The 16,809-nt window shown below is 35.0% G+C and overlaps 7 non-coding genes and 3 pseudogenes across 7 annotated transcripts; all 10 read left to right on the top strand.

The window, feature by feature from the left end:
• Positions 1-730: 730 nt before the first annotated feature.
• LOC142871749 (small nucleolar RNA SNORD113/SNORD114 family) lies at positions 731-805 on the top strand. Its single transcript, XR_012919948.1, has one exon. It is a non-coding gene; the product is annotated as a small nucleolar RNA SNORD113/SNORD114 family (small nucleolar RNA).
• Positions 806-2,891: 2,086 nt separating this feature from the next.
• LOC142871750 (uncharacterized) lies at positions 2,892-2,962 on the top strand (annotated as a pseudogene).
• Positions 2,963-6,264: 3,302 nt separating this feature from the next.
• Positions 6,265-6,336, top strand: LOC142871735 (small nucleolar RNA SNORD113/SNORD114 family). The gene has a single exon (XR_012919941.1). It is a non-coding gene; the product is annotated as a small nucleolar RNA SNORD113/SNORD114 family (small nucleolar RNA).
• An 891-nt stretch (positions 6,337-7,227) lies between these two features.
• On the top strand, positions 7,228-7,290 carry LOC142871756 (uncharacterized; annotated as a pseudogene).
• A 717-nt stretch (positions 7,291-8,007) lies between these two features.
• LOC142871747 (uncharacterized) lies at positions 8,008-8,088 on the top strand (annotated as a pseudogene).
• A 267-nt stretch (positions 8,089-8,355) lies between these two features.
• Positions 8,356-8,432, top strand: LOC142871729 (small nucleolar RNA SNORD113/SNORD114 family). Its single transcript, XR_012919939.1, has one exon. It is a non-coding gene; the product is annotated as a small nucleolar RNA SNORD113/SNORD114 family (small nucleolar RNA).
• Positions 8,433-9,671: 1,239 nt separating this feature from the next.
• Positions 9,672-9,805, top strand: LOC142871788 (small nucleolar RNA SNORA76). Its single transcript, XR_012919975.1, has one exon. It is a non-coding gene; the product is annotated as a small nucleolar RNA SNORA76 (small nucleolar RNA).
• Positions 9,806-10,407: 602 nt separating this feature from the next.
• Positions 10,408-10,481, top strand: LOC142871745 (small nucleolar RNA SNORD113/SNORD114 family). The gene has a single exon (XR_012919946.1). It is a non-coding gene; the product is annotated as a small nucleolar RNA SNORD113/SNORD114 family (small nucleolar RNA).
• A 4,412-nt stretch (positions 10,482-14,893) lies between these two features.
• On the top strand, positions 14,894-14,969 carry LOC142871757 (small nucleolar RNA SNORD113/SNORD114 family). The gene has a single exon (XR_012919952.1). It is a non-coding gene; the product is annotated as a small nucleolar RNA SNORD113/SNORD114 family (small nucleolar RNA).
• Positions 14,970-16,127: 1,158 nt separating this feature from the next.
• LOC142871713 (small nucleolar RNA SNORD113/SNORD114 family) lies at positions 16,128-16,202 on the top strand. The gene has a single exon (XR_012919927.1). It is a non-coding gene; the product is annotated as a small nucleolar RNA SNORD113/SNORD114 family (small nucleolar RNA).
• Positions 16,203-16,809: the final 607 nt, after the last annotated feature.

Genomic DNA, 16,809 nt, shown 5'->3' with positions numbered 1-16,809 from the left:
TAAAATCTATTAAACATTTACACTTTTTATTTTTTTTGAAATCTGTCTTTTCCTCCAGAGCGGGCAGCGTACCACGTGGGATTTGGTTGTTCCCCTGCGATGAAGAGCATGGCTGCTGCTTTGGTGGGTGAGGAGCAATGTCAGTGCAAGAGTTTCTGCTCTGGGTTTGTATGGTTTTTTCATGTGCGATCATTGGAGAATGGAACAAAAGGCCATAGACACAAAAGTGAAATAGCAGAACAGCAAGCAAGGGCCAGCAGTGGGAATGTGTTGTAGCCAAGGAGTAGGATTACCCCTTTCAGCACCACTGGGGTTCATTTTTAAAGGAGATGGAAGGAATTTGATTAATTTTCAGAACTGTCTGATATTCCATAGTGTTTCTGAACCACAGGTGATTTAAGCATTTCCACGTTGGTGGAGATTCAGGCTGTTTACTGTCTGGGTTCTAGTTGTGAAATACCATTGTGGATTTTGGTTGTTCAATGGACTCTCTTTAAAATTGGACAAATTTAATGAACGTGGGTCAGTCATGGACCATTTTTATCGATCGTAGTGACACAAAGCAAGGTTTATTTTTTATTTCACACGTGCAGTGTTAAGATCTAGCCTGAGAGCTTTGTGGGAATGGGACCTAGAGACGGAGTAGAGTCAGATTGAGGATGTTGTTCTTGGGAATTTGTAATTCATAGGAACAGGAAGGTGTAATTGAATGGAGAAAGAATGCCGTATCTGGGCCGATGATGAGATTGGAGGGTGTCTGAAATCAAACACTTTGATAAAAGCCATCTGTAACTCTGAGGTCCGTTATGTGAAGTGGCCTACTGCTTACCTTCTGTGGAAAAGATCTTGTAGCAGAAGTTCAGAATATTTGGATATCTTGATCGTGGGTGTTCATAGTTTATGGGTATAAACTGAATTTTTATAAGTAAATCAACGTGTAAATAAATAAAGAAATCTATGAATGGGTAATTATAAGGAAAGCTTGGCATGGAGCAATTAAGATAGTACGTAATGACGCGTGGATGATTGTTATATATTTCTATGGCACTGAATTCCAGTGCTATATATTAATAAAGGCTGCTATCCTTTTCTGGAAGCATGTAGACAGATGTATGTAAGGCTCAATATTATTGTTTGATGTATGTGGTTGTTTACTGATTGGTTTTCTTTAGAGAAGGAAAAAAATTACATACATAAATAATAGATGAAATAGCTATTTAATTGGAAATAAGAATGAGCATAATTCATCTCATTATTAATAATTAAGTTATTATTAGGGAAGTATTATTCACTGAGTTTTATCAAAAACAAGGAAAAAATCTAGCTTTTAAATCTCTTTGGGTAATGTAATGGACATATGGAAACAGCAGTATTATTTAAAGTGATTAATGTTAATAAATTCCCATATAGTGATGAATTGTTCCATGTAAATCAAATATGTCATCCCAGTTAAGTTTTTGAAAGAGGGAAAAACATAGCCCAGTGAGAGGTAAAAATGATGATTAGTCATTGTCTATACCACTGATGCTCTATTTCTAGTTTGGGTGTGGGAATACAGGTACTTAAACATAAATAGCATTTCTGTGCTATGTTGTTCATGGGTTTATGTGTGCACACACACGTGTGTACTAGTATATGTGAATGTATAATCAAACATTCCATGGGTCATTCCACAAATGAATAAATAAAGCAATGAATGATTAAATTAATATATAAGTAGGGTCAAGCATAGACCATTAGTGAAAATATGCCATGAATCATGAATTTAAGTTTGTCCATTTCTACATAAGTTAAGTCCATCACATGAAAGATTATCTAAGTTCTTGTCTATGTGTGGGTAGGGGTACAGACAGCTGTGTAAGTAGTAATAGCTCTCGTTTTGAGTGATGGATCGAATAGTACCTATTGTATTATTTAAAATTAATAGTTAAATTAATAAATAAAAATAGGTGATGTTCTTGGATTGGTGATCAAAATGGGACTTGAATCAACTTTATGATTAATTTAATACTGCACAACTGATGTTTTAAAAATCAGTCTCCATCTGTACTGTTTATTCTTTTGAACATTGATATTTGACTCCACAGACCAAAGACCATGGCCGATTTAATCAGTTTCTGCTGATGAAGATGATGGCTTGTCCCTTTGTGGGTAAGAAACCTAAAGACTTGAGTAAATCACAGTAAAGAATCTTGTCAACTGGGATCAATTATTTTTAGTGTTCTTTGAATTAAAGTAAGCCTTATATAGACCAATGACATGAACGTGTCATGAAATAAAAATTATGGCTAATCCAATTAAGTATAATTATGGTTAAAAATAAGATGGAAGACATTCATTTTCATAGCTGATTGGTAATTCATCTTATTTTTACACTACATTTAAGATTTATTCAGTAATAAAATATACACTGCACTGTACAATGGGGTTGCCCCTATCCACATGTGACTATTTATATTTAAAATAATTAAAGGGAAGTGAATTTTTAAATTCAATTCTTAGTTACAGTAGCCACATTTCCAGTACTGAGCGACCACATTGAAGATCGCAGTTGTAGTACATTTAAATTGCATGCAAAGTCCTGCTAGACAGCTCCTCTGTGAGGGAGGAGCATGCTGAGAGGCTGAAGACGGTTGGAATGGGATGGCTAGGAGCAAGAATGTTAATTGATCCATACATGCTTCACTGAGGGCCATTACAGAAATAAATTTGATCCATTGGGAAAAGATCTAGTCTATGAGAAAAGAGCCTGTAAACAAATTTTGGTTATATTCAAGGCTGTTGTTCTTGGCTATTAAAAAAATTCATGAGTATTGATTTTATTACTGCTAGTGAAATCAATGAATGGATCAATAAACAAAGGTATAAATGAAGAAAAAGACTGCTTATCCTGGATCGATGATGAGTACCCTGGGGTGTCTGAATCAAGGATTTTGATTAAACCCCTTACTCTGAGGTCCATTGCAAAAAGATTCCTGTTCATTATCTTCATGGGAAATGAGCTTATGCCAGGATTTTGTTCTTGGGCTTTTGAGTATGGATTGTATTATTTTCAGTGAAGGAGTGCATGAATAAATCAAAGAAAGTACTGTATAAATAAATAAAGACAAAATGGGTTATTCTTGGTCCAAATATGAGAGTTATGTAATGAATGCAATAAGAGTCATTACTAATACGTTTCTGAAGCACTAAGTTCTAGTAAAATAAATTGATCAAACCTGACCCTTTTGGGTAAGGAGCATTTAGATAAATGGATATAATACTTATCAATGAATCAATAGGTATACTATCCATATTTTAAATATATGACTAGCTCAGATATTTATTTCTGAAGAATTATTGTTCACTTGAACTAAATGAAAAACATTTGGATCTAGGCTTCCTGTCTAATCTACCTGTTTTTGTGTTTGTTTTGTACGCTACAGAATGGATGCACAGGGATTCATTCACCCATTCTCCAGCGAGGACCGTCTGGCTGTCGTCTTTTGGGTAATGTTTCTAGAAACCTACGTAAGTGCCAAAGTGGTTACGTCTGGTCTGGGGCTATGTTGTGGGAGTTAACTCTATTACTGCTGAGGGATGAATGGCTACATATAAACATAAAATGAAGAAAAGGTATGTGTGGACTAATCCAACATACTTGTAGTCCGTTAAGGACAAAAAAGCAAGACCATTTTATTCACTTTTATAGTTAATTATTCAGTTAGTTAATTAGTGTAGAAATTAATTATTCAATTTTATTTGAGTAACAGTTGATTTAAATCTTCCTCTATTTATGAAGACATAGTTTAGTCACATTCCAGGATGTAAGATATTGTCAGTGTTTTGAGTGTTGGTAAAAATAGTGGGTTCATAGTCAGTTGATGATTGCCACATTTTTAAAATACAGACAAAATAAATGGACAATGATCCAGCCTTAACCAATTAGGAGTATGGGATCTATATGAATCCAGGATGATTATGAATCTACTAGTCTGCAAAACTGAATCTATTATAGGGAACTATCTGGTTTCCTCTGTGAGAAATGATCTATGGAAAGGTATTAGGATAGTCTCGTTTTTTGTTTTTGGGTTTTTCTGATTCTTAAGTATTGATTATATTATTAATTTAATCATTGAAACATGGGCGAATGTATAATTAATGATGACAAATACGAAACTGGGACCAATGGTGGGCTTTTGTTGGTGTGAACGAAGGGTTATGATTATTCCAAATACGTACCGGCAGCATCCATATCCAAGAGGGGTGGCCTATGCTTGTGGGAAATGAGCCTGTAGACAGACGTAGTAGTACCACTGGAAGGTTTAAAGTTTTTAAAAATTTGTGTAAATTTAAGGAGTACAAATATAACTTTGTTACATGCATAGATTGTGTTGTGGTGATATCAGGGCTTTGGGGTGTCCTTCACCAAAATGGCCTACATTGTAACTATGATGTAATCTCCTGACATCCACCCCTCCCTAAGTGCACCAATGATTGAATCAAGACACTAATATATAAAAGAAAGAAGCAAAGAATCTATTAGAGGAGAATATAATGAAACAGTAATTATTTTCAAATATTTCTTAAGAACTGAGGTCCACTAAAAATAGGAGGAGCATGTTACACTTTGGATGAGGAGCATGTAGATGGATTTTGTCATAGTCAATATGCTTGTTCTGGTTATAGGGTGAATTGGTAGTTTTTCATTTTATTAAAAAAACAAAGTAACAAGCTACTAAATAAATAAATGATTAGCCCACTAACTAAACAGAAGAGGGCCAAACTGTGACCATTAAGAAGCACAGGTTCCAGTTCTATGTAACTACTGTCCAGGTACAGAAAAAGTCCCAGGCCCTGTCCATGTGGAGTATTGTACGTGTGGACAGGTGTATGTTATATTCTAGTTCCGAGTTGCTGGTTTGTTTACCCTGTTCATTTTCTTTAGAAATGTGAGTAGATGAGTAAATTAATCCACAAGGAAGTGCAGACACAAATGCATACCTACAGAGGTATACATACTTACACATTCATAAGCAAGGCAAACCATAGACCTTGGATGAGACTGTTCTATGAAACAATCATTTAGATTATTAATAATTCTATTTAAATGTACTCCATTTAAAAGTTGACTTAAATTATTGTTACTTGCATGGGGAGGGGCATGGGGACAATATGTATGTTAGCTATAGTTCTTTTACTTGTCTTGGGTGATGGAGTTTATTATTGGCTTTATTAGTCTATTAAAATTATCTTTGAGCTAGAGGCCCATCATAAATGAGTGCTCAACCTCTGTTTCCCCTGGAGGATTTCAGTTAACCTAGTAACACCTGGCCCTCATACAAAGAAAAAAAACCTCCGTGGTTTCATTCTTTCTAACATCTGCTTTGTAATTCACAGAATGGAGGTACGAGGGCTGATTCAATCATCCCCACACGTGAAGGTTTTGGTGGTTGCCTATTTGGGTATGGAGAGAGTAGGCTGAGGTAAGTAATTCTTAAGTCTCATGACAAGGATTTTGCCGATGCATTTTGATTTAATTATTATATATGGATCAATGACAGAACCAATAAGTATAGAAATAAAACTTAAAAAGAGGGTAGAGCATTGTCCAACTATGAATATGTATGGTTAGACAAGAAATACTATTAATATAAACGGAAAACACTAACGTCTTAAGAAATCTATAGATCTCTTTGTCTAAGAGTCTTAAAGACACTTTATGTGAGCAATAGTCAAAATTATTATCCTGGGTCAGTTCAAGTTCGAGGCTGTTAATTTTATTAAGGAAAACTATATGAATATTATCACAGGTTTAGAAATACCTAAATTTGTAACCACAGCTGAACAGCTAAAAACAAGACAAAAAAGAATAGAATTAGAAAAATTAAAATATTTATAAAATAAAAAAAAAAATAGAAATACCTAAATTATTGTGCCAATGGAAGGGTCCTTAAAGGCCTCCTGAAGACGAGTTGCCGATTTTTCTCACCTGGTCTGCTTTGCACTCCTCAGAATGAGTGTCGCAGTCTGCTCTCAGCGCCGGGCTGTGGCCCCGAGCTCTGTGCTGCGCTGTGTGTCAGCACAAGGACTCATGTGAGTAGCAGCTAAAATTCTTTGCCTTTGTAGTCATCACTTAAGAATGAATTTATTCTTAAGTGTTTCCTGTGCATACATAGTCATTTTATTATGGTTATTACCCAGTTTTATTAGGGTTATTAACCAATGGATGACTTATTTCGACAAATAAATGTGGGGATGAAGGAAGAGAGAGAGAGTCAGTCTTGGGCCTGTGATGACAACTGACGGCGTACGAGTCAGGGACGATGAATACAGCTCTGGAAGTCTGAGGTCCGGCACAGTAGATAGTCTAGGCTGTACCTTCTGATCCTATGGACAGATGTTAGGGATATTCGAGGGCTTTTGTTCTTGGGCTTCACGTTCATGCACTTCCATTTTATTTTTATAACTGGATCAATGACTCAGTAAACAGAAATATAAAGATAAAGAGGGCAAATCATTGTCCAGTTATGAAAATATATGGTGTGACGAAAAATGCTATTAATACATATTAGAAACGCTGAAGTCCATTAAGAAACAATGCCTCAAAGGTGTTACTTCTTTGCCTGAGGATGATATAAAGTAAAAATAGTGGCCTCTGCCCTTGTTCGGTCAGGGCCATGTTCAATGTTGTTTTCTGAAGAAGAAGGGAAAAAAAAACAACCCCACAAACATGAATGCATACTTAATGACTAAGAAAATGAAAGGAGAAATGCAAGGATGAATGGACAGAATACTTCAATCTTTGTATGATCTTTTCTTCTTTGTACTCTGAGAATGGATGCTTCCAAACTGCTTTAAGCATTCTTCTATGGTCACAAGCTCCTTGATCGCAACGGTGTATTGGGAGCGTAGAGACCAACGTGAGTATAGTCAAGGTTCCTGGCGTGGTTGGGGGGGTACTCACTGTATTGTTAAAAGACATTGAGTATGATCCAAGAAGGCCAACCATGGCCCAGTGACAAATATGGCATCGCCATGAAACATATTGATGAATCAATATTTATAAAATTAAAAATGATTAACGAAAGAGATATAATCAATGTGGCCAATGATCTTTTAGATAGCTATAAAATATATCTTGTTCCTAAGTTTTTGTGACATATAGTTATTTAATTCTTAGTAGGGAAATGATGAGTTGATCAATAAACAAATGTAGAAATTAATGGGGAAGAGGAGGGCCAACCTTCAATCTCAATGATGACAACTGGTGGCATATGAGTCATGGATATCTGCCACTCTGAGGTTCCATGTAAAAGAAATCTAGTCTTCTGCCTATGTTGGAAGTGATCCCATAGATATATTTAGGAATATACAAGGATCATATTTCTGTTTTTCTGTTAATGGATTTTGATTCTGTTATTGCAAATAGATCAGTGAAAAATCAATAAATATAAATAAACATACGAATAATGGAAGCATCATTCAATTATGAAAATACATAGACAAAAGAAGCCATTAATATATGTTGACAACTTAAGTCCATTAAGAAATAAATAGTTCAAATATGTCACCTTTAGCTAAGGATGATATAGATGGTATAAATAATAGCAAATATTCTTGTGAGTTAGTAGAAAATCCAACTCTTTTGCTTTTCCTATGAGAAAAATGAAATATATATTATCTGAAGTCAATAAAAACCTAAATGACTGACTAGCTAAAAGGGGGAATGGAAAGATCAATGTGAAAAAGAGTTCAATCTTATCATTGGCTCTGCTTTATATTCCTCAGAATGGGCACACTGGAGTTGGTTCAAGGATTTTTCTATGGTCAGAAACTCTGCAGTCCTCTGTAGTTGGTGACACCGATACCAATGTGAGTAATAGTTATAACTCTTCTTTTTGTTTGAATGTGTTTTAGAGGCTGTTTTTTAGAATACCATGTATTAATTGGATGTGCTTAGTAGAATCAAAGAAAGCCAATCATGACCCAATGATAAATATGCGATTATTGTCTGAGGCCCAAGCCTAGATCAATAATGATAACTGGTCATTGTCATTGATGAGTCATGGATGATGAATAATATGTGTTTGAAACTCAGAGGTCCAGAACAAAAGAACATCTCACCCACTGCCTCTTTTGGAAATGATCCTCAGACAGATGTTAAGAGTATCTCAGGGTCATGTTCTTAGTCTTTGTCTTCATGGGTCTTGATTCTGTTGCTATAATTGGATGTATTAAATTAACAAAAAGAATCAAGGAAAATAGAAATAAATATGAATAGGGGAAGCATTGTCAGATCATGAAATATGTTGTGAAGCAATAGAATTTATTGATATATGTTAAAAACACTGAACTTAAGTAAGAAAGGCGTATTGGACCCATTGTGATGACCATTGGTGGCGTATGAGTCTTGGATGATGAACAATACGTGTCTGGAAGTCTGAGGCCAAACACAATAAGAAACGTAGTCCATTGCCACTGTTGGAAATGATCCTATAGACAGATGGTAGGACTAAAAAAGGAACTGTGGCCTTGGTTTTGTATTCATAGATTTTGATCGTATTATTACAAATAGATCAATGAAAGAATTGATAAATAAATATAAATAAATATGAATAAGTGAAGCATTATCCATCATGAGAATCATACGGTGAGATAAGAGAAACTATTAATATATAATGAAAATAGTGAAGTCTATTTAGAAATAGCAGTATCTTTACAGAGCAATGTTCTTGATTTGTGTTAGTGGCAAGATCAATGTTCTTGGTTTCTTTAAAAATTAGTAAATATTAGCCTAAAGTAATAAATACCTAAATGACTCACTAAATGATGACATGCATGGATCAATGGAGATCATGTTTCAACTTTTATTTTTGTCCTTTGCTCTGCTTTGTACGTCTTAGAATGGACAGGCCCAGCTGGCGGAAGCAATCGGCCGTGACCCTGTTCTCCACGGCTGCCTCTGTGGGTAGGGACCGGGAGACCCAATGTGAGTAATGGTCACCATTCTTGTCATATTATGGTGGCTTGTTTAGGATATTCACTGTAAAAATTTAAAAGTACTAGAAATAATCCAAGAAAGCCATCCATGACCCAGTCATAAATATGGGGTGGACATGAAACATGATGTTGATGAAATCAATATATTCACAACACTGAGATTGATTAATGAAAAAAAAGTAAGTTAAATGATTGTCTAGACAGATGTTAAAGGATACTTATGCATCTTGTTCTCTAGGTTTTGAGAACTTGTTCATAAGTGTTTTTGCTCCACAGATATTTACTTTTAGATTTATTGGTTTACTGATAAATTAATTAGTAAAGAGCTGTGGAGATGAGTGGGATAAAAAACCTGGACCAATACAATGACCATGGGCGTGGCAGTCACGGGAGATGGATAGTATGTGCCTGGGACTTTGGGGTCTGATGTAATGAGGAGTTTAGTCTGTTCGCTCTGTTGGAAATAGCCCTGTGGTCAGATACTATGAACAGGAATATACAAAGATCTTGTTTTTTTTATTTTGGACTTGTAGTAAATTTGATAGTATTATTATAAACAGGTCAAAGATGGAAGCATTAAATAAATATATAGGTCAGTAGGTATGACTTATTATACTATAGATGACGAGCTGTTGTTTAATTACCGGTGTATGTGGCCAGGCAAGAAACACCAGGAACGTAAAGTGAACGCGCCGCCTTTGATTCCCCGCCGCACCTCTTGCGTGGCGCCAGGGGCCGGGCTGTGGCGCCAGAGCATATGCTTGGGCATAACTGGGGCCGCCCGGACCCCTAAGGGCGGCCCTTTTAACCGCGAGCAACACGGCAGAGTCCTCCCGCAGTGTATAGGTGCGTCTGTGAAACCAGTGATTCTCGCTGAGAAATAAGTGGATCCAGGTGTTAGTTGCCTCTTTGTTTAATGATCGTATAGACGCTGATAGTCAACTTTATTACTCTGGGTCAGTCCAAGTCACGGTTGTGTGTTTTGTCCAGAAAATATGCATGCCACAAAACTTAGCAAATACCTAAATGACTGAACAAATTAAATGTAGAAAGCAAGAGTCAATGGGGGTAAGGTCCTAATTTTTTTTTTTTTTTTTTAATCAACTCCTCCGTTTTGTGCTCCTCAGAGTGGACATGCCGGAGCTGATTTAAGGGTTCTCCCATAGTCACAAGACGATGGTTGCCGCTGTATGTTTGGAGCATAAAAACCACTGTGAGTCCCTGTGGACATATCCTCCTTATTTGAAATATGTTCAAAGAAAGCCAACTGTGGCACGTCGATAAATATGGATTGTCATGGAACATATTGATCAATCCATATATGAAACCTTAAGGGCGATTATTGAAAGAGATATATTGATATAGCAAATGATTCTGTATACAGGTAGATGAGAATGAAATAAGAAACAAAACAAAGCCCAAGCCTGGATCGATGATGAGATGGCGGCATATATAAGTCAAGGACGATGACTACATATGGTTAGAACTCTGAGGTCCAGCAAGAAAAAATTCAATCTAGTTCATTGACTAGTGTTGGAAATGATCTTACAGATTTTTTAAGGATTTTATGAGGGTCTTTTTGGGGGTCTTTGTTTCCATGGATTTTGGTCCTAAGAAAGGGATCAATAAAAGAATCCATGTACAACAAAAACACCACGTTGTATACCTCCAATGTACAACTTTTATTAAAAATAATTTTAAAGTGGAAAAAGTGTCAGTGTACAACCATAATAAGTAAAGATGAAGCGGGTGAAGCATCATCCAATTAAGAAGAAATGAGTGAGACAGGAGAAAATAATATATATTGAAAATACTAAATCAGTTAAAAAAAACCAAATGGTTCAAAGGTGTTACTCCTTGCTGACGATAATATAGATAATATCAACAAAGGCCGATATTCTTGTTCTGGGTTAATGGAAGTTTGACGTTGTTTGTTATTAAGAGCATGTGAATTATATATTAAGCCAAATAAGATACACCTAAATGATTGAATAATGAATTGTAGATGCAAGGATCAATAGAGCAAAATCTCAATCATCTTAACATCTTCTCTGCTTTCTACTTCCTAGATTGGACACATCCAAGCAGATTTAAGCCTCGGTCCATGGTCTCTATGGCTGACTCCATGTGCACGAGCATGGAAACCAATGTGAGTAACGGTCATTGTTCTCATTTCAGTTTTGATAGTTTGTTTAGGGTATTCACTGTAATATTAAAAGAATTATTAAATATAAGAAAAAAAGACCAACCATAGTCCAATAATGAATATGGAATTGACGTGAAATGTCATGTTGATTAATCACTTTCCAGCAGTCAGGATGATTAATGAAAGAGGTCCACTCAGTGAGGCAAATGACTCTATAGGCATTTCTATAGATGTTTGGAGCATTATATCTATTAACGCATATCAAATATTGAGTATGATTTATGAAAGAGACATACCAATGTGGAAAATAATTCTGTAGACTCATGTTTGCATTCGAGGGTCTTATTCTTGGGGTCTTTTTGAATCGTAGGAATTTACAAAATTAATATTAGTGGATTAGTGAATTAATTAATTAACAATTGTAGATGAGAATGAAGAGGAAGACTTGAAACCTGGACCAACGATGACAGTGGGTGACTGGTGAGTCATAGATGATGAATAATGCGTGTCCTTGAACTATAGCCAGACACAGAAAGACAAATATTGCATGATCTCAGTTATATGCAGAACGTAAAATAGGCGAACTTACAGAAGTAGAGGGTAGAATGGTGGTCACCAGAAGGTGGGGTACTGGGGAGTGGGAAGATGTTCAAAGGGTACAAAGTTTCAGTTAGACAGGAGGAATAAGTTTTAGAGATCTCTTGCACTGCATGGGGACTGTAGTTAATGTACTGAATATTTCAAAATTGCTGAAAGAGTAGAATTTTAAATGTTCTCACCACCAAAAAATGATAAGGATGTGATATATATGTTTAATAGCTTGATTTAATCATTCCACAATATAAACATATGTCAAAACATCACATTGTAACTCATAAATATATAATTACTTGCCAATTAAAAATAAAAAAATTAAAAAAATTGAAAATAGTATATTGTGATCCTATAGACAGATTTTATGAATATAAAACGATAATTTTCTTGATTTATATTCATGACTTTTGATTCTATTATTATTATTGGATTAATGAAAGAATCAAAGTACATACATGAATAAGAAAAAGCAAAGTATGTTCACTCAATATATGTGGTGGGACAATAAAAATTGTTAGTATTTAGTGAAACTACTGAAGTTCTGTAAGAATTATGAATGTCCTGAGCATCTTATCTTTTTGACTAAGAATAATATAGACAGTACAGTCAAAGTTCTTATTATAGATCAGTGGCAAGTTTGATATTTTTCATTTTGTTAGGGAAAAGTTAATAAATAACCCAAATCAATATATTTCCAACTGCTTGCTAAATGAAAATTGGAATGCACAGGCCAGTCTTGTGATTATCTGCTCTGCTTTGTTTTTCTCATAGTGGGTAACCCAAGCTGGTTCAAGCATTTGACAGTGATAACATGCTTCATGATTGCCTCTGTGTGTTAGAACATGGACCAATGTGAATAATAGTCAATGTTCTTGTTGTGGTTTTTGTGCTTTGTTTAATGTATTCATTGTGACATTGAAAATATAATTATATAGACATTAAATATACTCAAAGAAGGCCAATCATTTCCCAATCATAAATATAGAGTTGACATGAAACATGTTGATCAATTGAGTTTTGCAACAATAAGATTGGTTAATGAAAGAGGTATAATATTTGCATGCCAAACACCCGATAAAGGGCTGATAACTAGAATCTATATAGAACTCAGGAAAATGAGCAAGAAAAAAAATCAAACCACCCTATTAAAAATTGGGTGAAGGACATGAACAGAAACTTCTCAAAAGAAGACAGACTAATGACCAACAAACATATGAAAAAATGCTGAACATCTCTAATCATCAGGGAAATGGAAATCAAAACCATAGTGAGATATCACTTATTTCCAGTGACAATGGCGTTTATCAAAAAGTCCCCAAAGAACATAAATATTGGTGTGAATGCGGAAAGGTAGAAATAGTCATACACTGCTGGTGGGACTGCCAACTTGTACAACCTCTATGAGAAGTAATATGGAGACACCTCAAAGAGCTAAAAGTAGAACTATCATATGATCCAGCAATCCTATTACTGGGCATCTGAACAAAGGAAAAAAAAAAAAGACATTCTATAAAAAAGACATCTGCACTCGAACTTTTATAGCAGCACAATCCACAATTGCAAAGATGAGGAAACAACACAAGTGCCCATCGATACATGAGTGGATTAATAAAATGTGGTATATGTACACCACGGAGTACTACTTAGCTACAAAAACAATGGTGATCTAGCACCTCTTGTATTATCCTGGATGGAGCTGGAGTCTCTTCTACTCAGTGAAGTACCACAAAAATGCAAAAACAAGCACCACGTGTACTCACCATCAAATTGGTATTAATCGATCAACACTTATGTGCACATATAGAAGTAACATTCGTCGGGTGTTGGGCAGGATGGAAGGGGGAGGTAGGGATGGGCATATTCACACATAATGGGTTCGGCGTGCACTGTCTGGGATGGACACGCTTGTAGAACTGACTCCAGTGGGCCAGAGGCAATATATGTAACATAAACATTTGTATCCCCATGATATTCTATTTAGATATTTGTTTTATTATTACTAGAGAATTATGAATTAATCAATTAACAAAAGTAGATGAAAATAAAGTAAATGAGACGCAAGCCAAGACAAATGATTGTTATATAAATTGTATGTGGTGAATACTGTGTCTATAAGTCTGTATGTAATCCAGTGTAAAATGAAATATAATCTATAGCTTCTGTTTGAAATGAATAAAATGTAATGCATTGTTTCTGTTTCAAATGTTTATTTTCTACATATTCTAGGAACATAAAAGGATTATTTTCTTGAATTGTTTCTGTGAAATTGGATTCTGTTATTATAAATGGATCAATCATTGTAGAAATATAAGTAAACATAAGTAAAGATGAGGAGTGTGAAACATGTCTACTGTTAACATATGTGGTGAGGCAGTAAAAATTGTTCAAATGTATTAAAAATACTGAATTGCTTTAAAAAAATGGTTCAAGTATCTTACTTCTTTGACTAAGAATGCTAAAGACAATATAAATAGTCAAAGTTCACGTTCTGGATCAGTGACAATTTTGGCATTATTCATTTTCTTAAGAGGAAAATTAGAATTACCCCAAATTAAATTAATATATAGCTAGATGATTGACTAAATGAAGGGTTGAATGCACAGAACAATGTTGATAACATCTTAATCTTGCTATCTGCTCTGCTTTGTACTTCTTACCAAGGACACCCACGGACTTGTTTAAGCATTCTGCTGTGTTCATGAGCTCCATGGTTACCTCCATGTTAGGAGCATCAAGTCTATGGTAAGTAATAATAAAAAAAGGCTCTTGTCTTGGTTTGGGTGGTTTATTTAGGGTATTCACTGTAATATTTAAAAAATGTATTTGATGTATTCATAAAAGGTTAACCATGGCTTACTGAGAAATATGCAATTGACCTGAAACATTATGCCGATGAATCCGTATTTGCAACAATGAGGATGATTAAAGAAATAGAGTTATATTCAATGCAGCAAATGATTCTATATGTAGATGTCAGGGATACTTAAGGATCTTGTCCTTGAGTTTTTGATTCACATAGATTTATTTTATTAGTATTAGCAAATTAATAACTTGGTCACTAATCACATGTAGACGATAATGAAGAAAAGTAGTCTCAAGCCTGAACCAATATTATTAATGAATTAATCAATAAACAATGTAGAAATGAGTGCAGAGAAAGGGGGCTTTTCCTTGGCCTATGATGACGTTGTCTTTCCCCGTATGATTCTTGGATAATGACTAATGTGTCCGTAAGTCTGAGGCTGGAAACAAAAGGAATCTAGTCCATCCTCTCTGCTTGAATGATCCTATAAAGAGATTTCAGGAAAGTACAAAGACCTGTTCTTGTCTTTGTGTTCATGAATTTTAAGAAATATTTTAATTAAAGTAGCAGTGGCAGAGTTCATAAACATTTGTATTAATATAAATGAATAAAGATGAGAGGTGAAGTACTGTTTAATTTTAAAATGTATAGGAAGAAAAATCAATAGTAATATAAGTTGACATAGATAATAAGTAGATTACTATATCGTTGACTAAAAATGATGTAGACAATGATAAAGTAATAGTTTCTAATCTGAGTCAGTTGTAAATTTAACATTTGTTGCATTAGCAGAAAATTAATAAATATCACCATAAATTAATAAATACCTAAGTGACTATGTAAATGAGTGGTGGAAGGTATGGGTCCATGGACAGAATGTCTTAATATTTTTATCATCTTCTCTGATTTGCACTCTTCAGAATGAATGCACCAGACAATGTAAACCTTCTGCTATGATCAAGATTGAGTTGCCTTTGCATAGGAGTGAGACCAGTGTGAGTTCTTGTTTTGCTTTGGGCTATTTGTTTGAGTGTATTCATGGTATTATTAAAAACTATTGTCTGGGTGTGGTGGCTCCCGCCTTGTAATCCTAGCATTCTGGGAGGCTGAGGTAGCAGGATCATTTGAGGTCAGGAGTTAGAGACCAGTCTTAGCAAGAGTGAGACCCCGTCTCTACTAAAAATAGAAAAAATCAGCTGGATGTGGTGGCATGCACCTGTAGTCCTAGCTATGTGGGAGGATCACTTGAGCCCAGGAGTTTGAGGTTGCTGTGAGCTAGGCTGATCTCACAGCACTCTACCCCAGGTAACATACTGAGACTCTGTCTCTGAAAAAATAAATAAATAAAATAAATGTAACAAAAGCTAATTATGACCCAATTATAAATACAATTTAAATGTTATGTTGATTAATTATTAATGTGCAATATTGAAGTCAATTAATGAAAGAGTCTGTGTGGAAAATTATTCCATAGACTGTTAGGGATTTTCAAGGATCTTGTTCTTGGGCTTTGTGAATCATATGTTTATTTAATTATCATTAATGAATTAATAAGTTATTCAAATGACCATAGAAACTAATGAAGATAAAGAGACCCAAACATGGACTAATGATGACCACTGGTGGCATTTGAGTCATAGATGATAAGTAACATGTGTCTGAAACTCTGAGGTCCAATATGGAACGTATGAGTCAAGTCCTTCTGTTGGAAATAATCTTATAGGTAGACATGAGAAATGCCCAAAGATTGTATTCTTACTTTAGATTCATAGATTTAGATTTAGATTTATCATTAATGGATTATTGATAGAACTATGAAACAGGTATACACGAAGAGGGTGAATCATTGTCCAAGTATGAATATGCGATGATGCAAGAAATATTCTTGCTAAAAATTTTAAATACTGATACCCCTTAATAAATAAATGTTTCGTGGGTATCACCTCTCTGACTAAGATTTATATAGACTCTAACAAGGAAGAGTAAATTTTATTTTCGTCTCAAGTTTTAAGAGCAAAGCACCCCCATTATAAAAAAATTGGTAAATAACTAAGTGACTGAATAAAGGAAATGCAGAAAGGAAGGATCCATGGAAGGAAGGTCTCAATTTTGTAAAGAAAATTATCTTCTCTGCTTCATATTCCACAGAATGGGCACACTTGAGCTGATTTAAGCGTTCATGGTCCCGAGGTCTGCGGTTGTCCGTTTGTTAGTAGTGTTGACACCAAAGTGGGTAATAACGTTCATGTGTTGTTGATTTAAGAAGTTTTTTTTTTTTTAAGGG

The sequence above is a fragment of the Microcebus murinus genome, chromosome 6 (assembly GCF_040939455.1).
Source record: "Microcebus murinus isolate Inina chromosome 6, M.murinus_Inina_mat1.0, whole genome shotgun sequence".
NCBI lineage: Eukaryota > Metazoa > Chordata > Mammalia > Primates > Cheirogaleidae > Microcebus > Microcebus murinus.
Note: the sequence above shows the minus strand (reverse complement) of the source record. Positions and strands in the feature narration are given on the sequence as shown.